At 42.9% G+C, this 12,758-nt stretch overlaps 1 protein-coding gene across 1 annotated transcript in view; it reads right to left on the reverse strand.

Moving 5' to 3' along the window:
- The window catches only part of TNIP3 (TNFAIP3 interacting protein 3), a 97,764-nt gene that overhangs the window by 82,174 nt on the left and 2,832 nt on the right, over positions 1-12,758 (reverse strand). The window lies entirely within an intron of this gene.

Below are 12,758 nucleotides of genomic sequence, written 5' to 3' on the forward strand. Positions count from 1 at the left end.
CAGTTTAGCTCTGGAAAAGTTAAAACTTTGATCCTGCACTTTTTGTATCAAAAATTCTTTCTTCGGTAACAAGGACGCCTGTTGCTTCCCATTCTCCAGCATAACTGTTATATACAAGCTGTCGACAGCTTTCCCGTTTGCAGTGGGTTGAGGAGAACTACTGCCACACACTTCCATTTTTGTCATGCTGCAAAGAACTGCTTGCCTCTATCATAGATAGGTTGGCTCTTTTTACAAATTCACATGCCCCAAATCAAGAAGTAATGGTGGGCAACAGCCAGTCCAGCTGCCATGCCTCTGAAACCATGCCCCTCTATAATCCTTGGCATATGCACTTTTAACAATTACAGGCATATGCAGTATATGGACTTTAATTTGTTGGCATAATTATGTGTTTGGTTTTTAACTTTTATTATTGAATATAAATATTTATAATAGTACTGAAGATTGATGTCTTAGGACCCAATTCTGCAATAGGATCTGCAAGAAGACCCTGGCGCCTACAAGGAGTTCGACAGACATAACTGTGGGTCCAAGAGTCTCTGTTTGTAGACTTTGTTGCAGGACTGAGGCCTCTATTGTATCCATCCACACAAGAGTCACAGCAGAAGCCTCTCTATACTGCCTCTCCAATGTGCCCTAGTCTTGCCCTAGAGAGTGCATCAATCTCCCTGGCCATCCTCTTATTGACCTCAAGTGCTCAAATAGTGCAGTGAAGGCACTCAGATACAACACTGATAGATAGAAGTATACAACCCCTATGACAGACTATGTTGAGACAGCAACTGCTCATAAGGGTGTAAATTGTGGTATGGACACAAGCTTACTAGGAATGGGACAAACATATTTCACATAAGTTACCAAACGGATGGTGGCATTTTGGGGTCTTTAAAGAACAGGGGCCAGACAAAAGGGAGTGCAAATAACACCTGCTGTCCTTGCACAGGCAGCTGTACTAGAATGGTGATTCACCCTCAAGGGAGGGAAGGTAGGCGATTCCACTTTTCGACTTCACCCACAGTTCCACCATAAGAGGACAATGTTAAGCCACAGTTTGGGCTCCATAAAGGCCTCTCAAAAGAGGCTGCTATGAGTTGTACTAAAACCAATGCATCTCCCAGCCAATCTTTTTGTGGGCTGCACTGGCTTACTCTGCACCCATACATGAAGGGGAGAGGTTGTTGGTGACTTCCTCTGCAGCCCCCACCCACATCAGAAGTTCTGTTCCTTACTTAAAACTAGCAAGTTAAAGACTATAACTACTTACTTGAAATGTGGATGAAGGTTCCATTCAGTTCTTATTTTCTCCCCCCAGATCTTCAGACATTTCAGTTTATAACAACTCTTAATATACAAATATGTCATTGTGAAATAATTTAAGATTGCTACACATGTAACAAGCATGACACAAAAGGAAGGGAAAGAAAAATTAAGATACCTTCTAGTCCTCGACCTACAGACCTCACCATTAATTCAATTACTGAAACAGAGACCATGCATTGCAACCTTAACTCTGCCCCACCTAAGGATTCCAGCCTTCAGGCACCCACTTTCCCATACTACATCCTCCAAACTCACCAAACTTGTAAACTAAGAATGAAATAACTAAAGTTGCGATGGAATCCAGGGGTCAATCATGGGTGGCAGGTTTCTATAATTTTTGGTGGTGCCCAAGTGGATCTGTCCCATCCATAGAATGGATCAGGGCAATCGCCCCGGTCCCTGCACTTCAGGGGGACGCGGGGTCCAGGGTGGCCTGGGGGGTTAGCGTGGTGCCTGGCGCTGACAGCAGTGAGCAACCCTGCTCCGCCTCGCCTCTTCCCACCCCGCCCCCACTCCACCTCTTCCCTGAAGCCCCCGCCCCTGAGCAATGCCGGGAGCCAGCGAGGTGGAGTGGAGTGGGCTGAGGCCAGGCCACTTGCTGCTGCCAGTGCCAAGCCCCCCACTAACTCCCCAGGCCGCCTTGGACCCCATGACCCCCTGAAGCACAAGGCAGGGGTAGGCACCACCATGTTGTGCGACGAACACTTGACAAAATTACCGGACTTAGTGATGGACGTTGGCGGTAGGTGGGGGGTATTATGTCATTCAATCACTCAACCCATAAAATAGCACACATTTTGCCACACTGAAAAAAAACCCCAGTAACCTAGCTAATAAATAAAATAATAATAATAAATTCAACTCATAATTAATGAAAATGTGTGTACTGTATATGAGATGATATGAGAAATGAAAATGAGCTTGCTTTGGGATTTTACAAGGCAATTATCATTTAAACACTTTTGGTACCTTGAGTAATGATAACACTTCTTGCAAATCACATAAATAGGGAACCCATGATCCCCATCCCTCACTCCATTGCAAAGGCACAGGGGTTATTGTTGGCTGCCCTAGGGCTGCAGAAAACCCTACAGGCAAAACATATGGAAAGAAGAGGATCAATTTATACAGAGGGCTACAGGGGAGTCCCATAGTGCATTAATTAACAATACATCAAAATTAAATATATTACAGAGATAAGAACCTGTAATGACAGACTTTACTTCATGAGAAGCTCCAGAGAAAGAAGACCCCGTGGGTGGAAACACTGATCACTATCGCTATAGGAGGGAACAACAGAATGGAATGCCCAGAAGAATGAATCACTTGAGGACAATTTCCTGAAGGGACCCTTACCCTTGCAGAGCTATTCTAGCTCTGACATTTACATTTCTACACAGGGTGGTTTGGCCCACAGAAATAAAAATCTGCACCTCTTCCATGTGTTTTTGGACCAATGGAAAAAAGCAGGTACAATTCAAGTGACTTTTTAAATTGCCTATGAAACCAAGTTAACAAAATAAATGAACTTATGAACAACCAGAAAATATACTTCTTAAGTGAAAAAACTAATAAATGGACTTCTTTGCAAAGAAATTGTAAGTTTTCTTACAAGAAAAGCCACAAACTGCTTGGAAAAGAAGAGTAGATTGAATTACTTGAGAGGGCTGACGGGGCACAGGGGCCGTTGGCGGTTTCTCGGGAAGAGGCAGAGGGTTGTGTGGGTCTCTGTGGGGTGGGGGGAAGTGATGGATGGAGCCAGCCACAGCCCGAGTCTGCTCTGCAGGGGGTATTGCTATACCCGCCTCAGGAAGCCCCCTATGTACTGTATATTTTATGCCAGCCCCAGAGTGCCCATCGCTGCTCCTTTCCCCTCCCCACAGCTCCATCTATCTGTCCCCACAACCCCCCGGCTGTGTCTGTGTGTCTGACTGTGACAGATTCCGGTGGCTCTCTCTGCCTGTGGCTCCCTCCCCCTCCCTGCTGTGCAGGCATGGCCCAGCAGCTCTGGCACCAGCCCCTGCAGCTCCCACTGGCCGGGGTTCCCAGCCAATGGGCTGGGAGCTGGGTCAGTGCTGGGGGGGGGGGTCTCTCTGCAGCACACAGCGACTCCAGGGACTGGGGGAGCTGCTTGTGGGGAGGCGGGGGAGCCACCCTCGAGGTGAGAGCGCCCCACATTGCTGACCCATAGTGCGGGGCCCCCGAAAGCACGGGGCCTGGAGCCCAAACATTGGTGGAGCTGGGCACACCCTCATGAATGTTGATGGAGCATGGGCACCACAGGCTCATAATTCGCCGGCTATGGGGTGGGGATTTCCCTACACACACACACCCCCGGGGGTGTTTACCCCTCCTGAATTTCCCCAACACCCGCCCCGCTCCCAGTTTTGTGAACTAGTTACATGCAGTGTTGCCAATTTAGTGATTGTTTGGAAATTTGAATTGAAATTGAAACATTAATACATACTTTAAAAGCATAGAAAGTTATGATAAAATACATGTATCTGAAAAAGTATAATAGAGTTGAAAAGTATGAACAGACTAGCTTCCTTGTACAGCTGTTTATGACAGTGTCAGTGCATTCATAACAGTGATGTTGGCCAACCTAATAATTTCAAATTATGATTTGTAAGCAAAGACTAAATTAGCTCTCCCTGACAGCTAGTGATGAGCTGGGGGGGAAAGGCTTCAGGACCAGATTGTATTTACATTCACACCTAATCTACCTAGGTATCCAGCAAACAGAGCTGCATTGCCCAAGTGATAGATTTTGGCTGGGGTTGGATTACAAATCACTTGAATGCGGGGTGCGGGGAGGAAGGTGTAGTGAAGTGTTGTTATTCTTATTGTATGAGTAAAGGGCAGTAGAACTGTACTTAGCCTGGGCTGATTGACGGCATCAAGAGAGAGGGTAGGGGCAGGTGTTTTGCTTGATGGTCTGCCTGAGTCACAAGTACTATTAGACCTGCCCCTCTCCTCTGTTTAAAGACAGAGCTGATTAGGCTCCATAGTCAGTCTTTGTTTTGTTAAGTGACCACTACAGCTGAAATCACTGAGAATCAGGTCTAAGTGCTTAGACCTGCTGTGGGACAGTGTTTCTGTGGAAGAGATGGCCCAGTCTGCACTAGCAGTGAGGTTCCCCCACTGAGAGCTCAGCTAAAATCACTGAGAGCTGGGTGGAACCTCCAGAGACCAACTTGCAGAGGTCAGAGTGGCAGGTGGCAGCAGAAGGTGACGGCGCAGGGCCATTGGCAACGGAGCAATGGAGTGAACGGTGGCACAATGAATAACAGTGGTCAGAGCGAACAGTGAGCAGCTGGAGGAACAAACAAGGTGTCTTCTTACCCCCCACCTGGGAGATGAACTCATGTGAAAGCACCTCTGAACTCTGAGTCTCCACTGACCAAGGACAACACCAGTGAGTGTTAATGAGGCTGTTACACAACACAGTTCATGTGAACAAACATGGCCATGGCATCACACTTTCTATTTAAGCAAGAGATAACATTGGCCTCCAGTTTGTAGTGTGTGGTAAGTGCATTGTCACTTGTTTATCCTGAAGCTGAACACTGGTTCTGGACAAGACCAGCAAACACTCACTATCTTTCTGAAAGAAACTCAACTGACTGGCTAGAGGTATGTGGTGAAACAGTGAAAGACTCAACAGTTGAAAAAGTGAAGAACTCTCTCACCACATTAAAAAAATTTGCATACATGGCTGATGAATGCACCAATGCAAATGGTCATCAAGTATTAAGTCATTGTGTACATTATCTTGATGTCAGTGGTAGGCCAGTAGATGCATTTCTAGATGTTCAAGTTATAGAAGACACATTGGCTGCATCTGTGACAACCCACATCTTAGAAGAGTTAAATGCTTGTCAGTGGGACCCCAAACAGATGGTTGCTTGTGCATTTGATGGAGCTGCAAACTTCTCTGGAAGACATGGTGGAACACAAGCTTTGCTCAGAAAAAAAAGTGTAACCCTAGTCTCTCCTATACACACTGCAGAGGCCATCTACTCCAACTAGCGCTAGTACGAGCTGCAGACTCTTCAAAAGACATTACAAAAGCTATAAATGTAATGTCTTCATTATATTCTTTTTTCAGCAAAAGTCCAAAAAGACTGAATATCTTGGAAAATATAGAAGATATACTGGGACTGACGTTCAAATTAGCCCAACCTGGGAAAACCCTCTGGCTTTCTCATGAGCAATCCTTGGCTATTGTCTTAAAATTACTCCAGCCATTATTACTGGCTTTGGAAAGTATCTACCAAGATGGGATGGATCTAAGTAGCGAGCCTGGTGGATTACTTTTGCTACTACATTCAGAGAAGACTATTGCCATTCTCTCTCATAAGTCTACTGTTGAAACCACTTGGGTCATTAAACAGGACAGAATAGAGAATTTGAACACAGAGTGGCATATCATATGATGAATGAATGAAGATTTGACTTCAACTTCTTTTTTATCATCAATAGTGGCTCGACTACTTCTTTATGCTATGTTTCCTGGGCTGAAAGAAGTAGGAATTCTTCTCTTGCTACTCCCAGTCACAGCAGCTACAGTTGAACATTCTTTTTCATCATTGAATAGAATTTTGTGTTTTGAAAGAAGTCGCCTTCTGCCTGATCATGTGAATGAACTAATGAGTATATTAGTTGAAGGAATGGAAATACCGGACACAAGAGAAGCCACCAAAGATGAATGCATTGCATTCAAGAAGTTCATTAACAGAGCTGTGCAAAATTATAAGAAGAAACCAAGAAGGATGTAGTTGTAGCATTTCATAGAAGGCTTGAGTAGCCAACTTTAATTTGTGTGATGATTTAAAAAAAATCTAATAAAATGGTCATGAAACATTTTTCAGTTTTTACTATGGTGCCATACAGCCCACCTTCACCTCCCATCGGCCCTGACTCCTCCCCTGTAAATTTGAACACCCCGCTTAATTTCAGTTCCTGGGGAAAACACTGCATATGGGGTCAATGTGACCCTGCCTGGCTCCTAAGCAGCCTGCCTGCAAGACTCCCTCAGAGTTGGCAACCCCTTGGTTCTCAGGATCTGTGGTTCTGGAACTTCCTGCCAGACGAATTGCCCAGGAGCTAGGACTCCACTCTCTTTCACTGAGAATTTTGAAATTTTCAGTTTTCATTTCAAATCAGAATGAAATCAAATTTTGAAATATCAAAATCCTTCATAAAATGAATTCCCTTTCTCCACACAGCTCTAGAATGTTTCTTCGTGCCCCCAAATATAGAATTACCTCCTGCCAATAAACAAACATACATACATTACACCCAGGATGGAGAAATAAATCAGTCTTGTATCCATGACTACTTTTCTGCACTTCAAATTGCTGACATATTAAAGTGTTATCTAGTGTCTCTGCAGAGCAAGAAACAAGAATGCTAGATTTCCAGCAGGATACAGCATTGCTTCTAGCCTTGGGAAGCCCTGAGTCTGCAACTTTAAAATCTTTAGCAATAAGAAAAGGTATTTTAAGTAATTTTCAGAGATTTTCCTTGCAACACACAAGTCCAGACTCATGAATCCACTTGGGGCCAGAATACATACCAAAATTAGAGTGTATTGACAAAAGGTGAGGAGAAAATGGAAGTAAATTCCAAAAGAAATAATTTGTCTCCCAAATCCAGCTACTCATTGTTTCCTTAGTGTAAACATTCACATTTCACTTTACCTGCTCTTGTGCCTTACGCACTTACTAGTACTATAACATTTCTGTACAAAGAATTCAGGGGACTCCTTACCAAAATAGTCTGTATTAGAAGAAAAGTACTATTTTGTTTGAGAGATCCCGTGCTTTTGAACCTGTTCTATTACAGGCAGATCATTAAAACAGCCCAAACGATGTCATGCTGAGTGTCCTTACATGGCATATCCTTGTTATAAGTGGTTGAACCAGCTGTTGCTCCGGTCTGCTATTGCTATCACTATCATCCTGTGTATACACATCCAATAATGGAGAAAGGAAATACTGCAGAATTCAGAATGCAGGAGCCTAGGCTCAAAGCAGAAAAGAGGTAGGGTCTGGTGTCTGATGTAGGCGCAGACAGTGGGATGAAGTAGGAAGACAGTACACTGAACAGGATGTAAAGTTGACTGAAGAAGAGGAATGGGAATGGAGAAAGCACTTGGGGAAGGTTGTGTGACTGCTGGTGAAGCAGTTGGCTGGATAGCAACAAGAAAGGAGCCATTTGCGAGCAGAGGAAAGGAAGGAAGGAAACTGAAAAAACAGGCTTCTCCACAAAAGTTCAGATGAGAACTGTAATCTCTAAGACTTTGCCAGATGACTTTGTGGAACCTTTAGAGACTTTCCCTTCTTAGCCACTAATATTACCATAATAAGCAGTGCTTCCACCCTGTTGGTAATACATATGAATCTATTTTTCCTTCTTTCTGAATCAAGGATAATACCAGTTTACAACATTACAGTATATCTGCACAAGATCTGTGTGGTAATGTTAAAAACCACATCATAAGAAAACTCTCAATCATTAGATCTGGCTGTTAAATAATTTAAAAGATGCAGTATTTCCAATATAGCTCCTCCTCTTCACTAGAAAACTGGTCTAAAATTCAAATGTCTATGTACATTTTTTGACAGAACTGCCTTAAAGCTCCTGTTTCCTCTAGAAAGAACTATAAAAGTGAAATAACTCCTGATCTTTGGCTCTTATTTCCACCTCACATGACCCTCATTTAATGGGAATAGCACCCATGTGAACTTTAGATTTTACTAATAAAAAAATCTACAGGGGGCAGTGTTTAAGCACTGGGGAACAATTAGGAAAAATGTATAAATACTTAGAACTGTAAAATAGGCTGTAAAATGATTAATTTTTATGCACATTGTAAGGAAAAACCATTCACTGAGTTTTGGATAGGGGGCTCCCATTTCTTTACTACTGGTTGGAGTACTAAAAAGCATAGCAAAGATTTTTATACTTCCACGACCTTTAAAAACCACAAAAAATATTTTTTAAGTACTGCAAGTTATTTTACACACTAGGAATAAGTCTCTCTCAATTAGGCTCTTAAATGATTACTGTATCTATCCATCCATTTTATTTATAAGGCAGTATTTAACTACACTAGGAAATACAGTAGTCTGGTAATCTTTCCCTTAGAACCCAGAATTCTTCTCAACAGCATCTGGTAACAACCTTCTTAATTTTGTTCAGCATAATTTAATTATTTTGATTTATAGGGCATCTCTCAGGGCTTTGTAAAAATGAAACACACAAAAGTAATAACAGATTGAACCCAAATGAAATGTCCATGTGACTATTCAGACCAAATAAAACCATAAAGACCAATTGTCAGGGGGTTGAGACCCACTCCCACCCAGCTACCTCAGAGGGTATGTCTACACGACAATAAAAAAAAAAATCCATAGAACCGAGTCTCAGAGCCCAGGGTCAATTAACTCGGGCCCATGGGACTAAGGCTGTGGGCTAAAAATAGCAGTGTAGACTTAGGCTTAGGCTGGAACCTGGCCCTGAGACCTTCCCACCTTGCAGCGTTTCAGAGTATGTTTACGCTGCAATATAAGCCCAGACTCGGACTCATGCTTGAGCCCAACCCTCCACCCCACTTCTGTCTATACACAAATTTCTCAGACTTCAGCTTGAAGCCTGCAGACGCACTACAGCAGCACAGCTGTACCGATGTAGCACCATTGTGTAGACTTGCCCTGACTTTATTTCCTGCAGCCACTTCCTCCAGCCAGCTGAAGCTCCACAGGCTTCTGTCCTGCTGCTATCTCTGGGAGCTCCTCCCCACAGGAGCACACCTTCCAGCTTCCTTGATCTGGTGAGATTTCCTGGAAGCTCCTATCCTTAGCAGCTTCCTTTCTTGAGGGCACCAATTCCCCTCAATAATGCAGTAGCTGATAAGCAGCGAGTGTAGGTTACAGAATATCAGGGTCATGAGCAGCCTGGGTGTAGCTTCTCTTAATAAATGATCCACAGCATTTAAAGTTAGCTTGTTACAGGCTCATTCTACATACAGGATGATGCCCTTAGAATTGTTTTTAAAATATTAAGTGGGTTCTTTACAAATAAACAAATGCAGATGCTGTGCCATGTATCTGGATTGTTGTAATACTGCCTGTTGTCTTTACTAGCCTCTCATGTTTACAACCAATATTGATTGTGTTTATCAGCGCAAAGTCTTCAGAAGCAAAACACCCATTGACTTCTATGGTTCATAATAGGCCCCTTAAGAATATCTATATCTATATATCTAAGGAAATCCCCTGTGCAGTCACAGATTTTTTTTAAAAATGCTCTTTTAGAAAAAAGGATTAGTCAAAGAGTATGGGAAGTTGTACATCTCTGTGGCTTTTAATGACAACTTCCTTTGCACCAATACGCTTGTAAAATCAGTAGTGGGATTCTTTTTAAACTCAGGCCCTAACTTTGGGGTGTTCTAAACCCCAGGATCCTACCTAAGTAGACTTGAGTTCCACCGTTTCCCACTGCCACAACTCAACAAGTAAAAGAATGCAGATACAACTCGCTTTACTACAGTGTCTTTCACATACATTGCACCCCAATATACCTTACAGAGTAAATGCAAAATAATTTAGTCTGCTGCTGAATTTTCAAATGACTGCTTCTACTGCAGCTAGTCCTGGAACATACAAGGAGAGAGGCAATTCCTGATTTTGTCTTAAGTGGCTTATAGGATCTGGTCCAAGAGGTGATTATAGCTGAACTGCTTGGTAATAGCAACCATACTGTAATTAAATTTAACATTATTGAGGAAAAAGCCAAAAGAAGCCCACCATAGTCGCATTTAACTTCAAAAAGGGGAACTATACAAAAGTGAGGAAGCTAGTTAAATGGAAATGAAAAGGAACAGTCACAGTAGTGAAATACCTGAAAACCGCATGGAAACCTTTTAAAAACACCATAATAGAAACTCAAATGAAATCTATACCCCAAATAAAAACAAAACAACATCAGTAAGAAGACCAGAAACATGCTACAATGGCTAAACAGTGTAAAAGAGTCAGTTAGAAGCAAAAAACGCATCTTTTAGACATTGGAAATCAAATTCTACTGTGGAAAATAGAAAGGACCAAACTCTGACCAGTCAGGTGTAAAGGTATAATTAGGCTGGCTAAAAAAGAAATTTGAAGAGCAACTAACAAAAGGCCAAAAAAAAAAAAAAGCCGTTAGCTTTGTTAGTACATCAGAAGCAGAAACCCTGCCAAACAATCAGTGAGGAGAATGGGATGGAGATTCCTACACCTGAGCCATTCTTTTACAGTTTACAAATCCGAGGAACTGTCCCAGACTGATGTGTCAGAGGAGGTTTTAAAACAAATTGATAAATTAAAGAGTAATAAAATCACCAAGACAAAGTCACCCAAGAGTTCTGAAAGAACTCAAATATTAAGTTGCACAACTACTAACTGTGGTATGTAACCTATTGCTTAAATCAGCCTCCGTATTAGATGACTATAATACTGATTTAAAAAAAAAAAAATGCTCCGGAGGCAATCCTGGCAATTACAGGGCAGTTTACTATAGTTTCAACCAATATTCCTAGTACTGAAATTAGGCAAAGAACAGATTGACCAGACACAGATGAACATGATTTGCTGGGGAAGAGCCAACACAACTTTTGTAGAAGGAAATAATGCATCACTAATCTATTAGAATTCCTTGAGAGGGTCTAAAACAGGTGGATAAGGGTGACCCACTGTATATACTGTATTTTGTACTTGCCGAAAGCTTTTGACAAGATCTCTCACCAAAGGCTCTTAAGCAAAGTAAGCAGTCGTGGGATAAGAGGGTACATTCTCTCATGAATCAGTAACTGGTTAAAAGATAGGAAACAAAGGACTGGAATAAACTTTCAGTTTTCACAATAGAGAGAAGTAACAGCAGCATAGGCGCCAACTCCGTGGGTTCTCTGGGGCTGGCTCACCCACGGGGAAAAATTAGCGGGTGCTCCACACCCACTGGCAGCGAAGCTCTCCCCCTCCCCAAGTGTGCTGCATCTCCGCTCCTCTCCCACCCTCCCAGCGCTTCCTGCTCCTCTGCTGCCCAACAGCTGTTTGGTGGCACTTAGGACTTTCCAGGAGGGAGGGGGAGCAGTGGGGACATGGCGCGCTCAGGGGAGGAGGTGAAGAAGAGGCAGGGCAGGGGCAAGGACTTGAGGAAAGAGGACGGAAAGGGGGTAGGGTGAGGATGGGGCAGGGGCATGGATCGAGCACCCACCGAACAGAGGGGAAGTAGCACCTATGAGTAGCGGGATCCCCCACAGATCTATATTGGAACCAGCGCTGTTCAACATATTCCTAAATGATCTAGAAAAAGGTGTAAACAGTGAGGTGGCAAAGTCTGCCGATGATACAAAATGAAGCGGGTGGTAGATGAATGGAGGAAATGAGGATGAGAGTCACAAGCAGGTCCATGGAGAATTTTGCAAATGAGAAGGGAAAAATCTTGAAATCAATGAGCATGTGAAGCTGTTTAATGATCGCGGTGAAGTGTCTATACTTCTCCATGTGTGAGAGAAGGCTTGAACTAGAGCCTGTCAAAAATGGATTTTCCATTTAGTGAAAAACTTGCATTGGAACCAGATGTTGAAAACTTGAAAACATACAGCCAGAGAGTTCCTTGTCCCAGAATAGCCAGTAGCCCAGTGGTCAACACACTGACCTGCAGTGGGGGTCTCTCACTCTTGCCTTTATTCCAATTTATATACTATTTAAATGTTAATTTGGCCAAAGAGAGAGAGACTAGTACTGACTCTGCAGCCTGCTGGTTTAGGACACATTGGGCCAGAGAAACCCCAGAATAGCCAGTAGCCTGGTGGTTAAGACACTGGCTTCAGATGTAGGAGACAGATTTAAACCCTGCTCCAAATCAGGCATGGCAGGGCTGTGAACTTAGATATCCCACATCCCTTATGAGTGTCCTAACCACTACAATATTGATTATTCTAGGGTGGGAGTTTCTTTCTTTTCCCCCATCCTGCAACTGAGATTCCCGACAAAAGTTTAATCGAAACAGATACAGTTCTGCAAAAAGTTTTGGCTTTGATGAATTGGTATATAGTCAAAAAACATTCAATCAAAAAATTCCTGACCAGCTCTAGCAAGCACTGATTTTCTGCACATGCTGGAGAGGGTGACTTTGGGAGTTTGTAGGGAAGGGAGTTAGCAATCAAAATGGAGGAAAAATGATGCAGGAAGCTCTGAGAAGAGGTGGTGGCTTGTAGGAGCAGTTCTGCAGAGGTGATGATAGGCATATTTATGGACAAGAGAAATGTGGGGAGAGACTAAAAATATGCAAGTTGCTCCATGCCAATATTAGATATTTTAAAAATTTTTGGCTTTTAAATGTGCCTTTTGTTGGCTTATAATGATGACCATTACTAGGAATACATT

The sequence above is a fragment of the Lepidochelys kempii genome, chromosome 4, assembly GCF_965140285.1.
Source record: "Lepidochelys kempii isolate rLepKem1 chromosome 4, rLepKem1.hap1, whole genome shotgun sequence".
Lineage (NCBI taxonomy): Eukaryota > Metazoa > Chordata > Testudines > Cheloniidae > Lepidochelys > Lepidochelys kempii.